Genomic DNA, 976 nt, shown 5'->3' on the forward strand with positions numbered 1-976 from the left:
GCCAAACAAATCAGGCAGCTAAAGAAGTAAAACAGCCTCTAAGAATTTAATAGGTGCAGAGCTGACATCTTGAGCACCTCTAACATTTCAAGTCTACATGCATTTTTCAGGAAGAAACACCTCCAATACTCGTAGACGATGCCCTTTCTCCTGTTCTCTCTGAAGCCTAGTCGTTGCCCCAAATGCTATAAATCTTGGCCATTGTAGCGACCATAGTAGCACTGCCAGCTCCGCTACCATCCTTTGTCGATTCTGGCGACGTCACCCTCCCACTCCAACAACTAAGTCATCCTTGTTAGTGAATAGTGTATAAGGAGAATTTGATCAAGAACCACTTGGGGCAACATGTGTCAACGATTCATACATGTTGATATTAAGATCTGTGCATAGTCATGGATCAGAGTAGAGGGAGAGGTGGTGGTTGAGGGAATCTCAGTGGTGTAAAGGGCGACATGGTGGTTTTATTCTAGTTCAGACAACCAGATGAGTAATAGCCATATGTCCTATATACCTATCTTGATTGAGTGTATTACAAGGGCCCAGAATCGACATATATAGTGTTTCATCGATTGGCCCAGAATCCCTCATATTCGAGACAACAAGAGTTATTATTCCACAATTGAGATTTCGGGTGGTGGCAAAGTTATTAGGCCTAGGACCGAGGCCGCCTGCCAACCTGGCTGCCATGGTCTGTGAACCGATGTCGTATCCACGAAGTTGGAAGAATAAAAGTAAGAGTAGGTGTGTCCTATAGTATCCAACTTCCCTCCACACATAATCGCATACTCCAATATCCTGTCCTCATGCGTGGTCACATCCCCCAAATCTGAATGGACGCCCCCTCCTGGAGTCTGAGCACTTGTCAGTTAGCGGATCTCGACAACTTAATCAACAATGTCTTCCTCTAAACTTGTGAGACAGAATTCCTGCTTGCGACAAACGAGATAGCCCCCAACCCCATCAACGACTGCATCTT

This window comes from Triticum aestivum, chromosome 7B, assembly GCF_018294505.1.
Source record: "Triticum aestivum cultivar Chinese Spring chromosome 7B, IWGSC CS RefSeq v2.1, whole genome shotgun sequence".
Classification (NCBI taxonomy): domain Eukaryota; kingdom Viridiplantae; phylum Streptophyta; class Magnoliopsida; order Poales; family Poaceae; genus Triticum; species Triticum aestivum.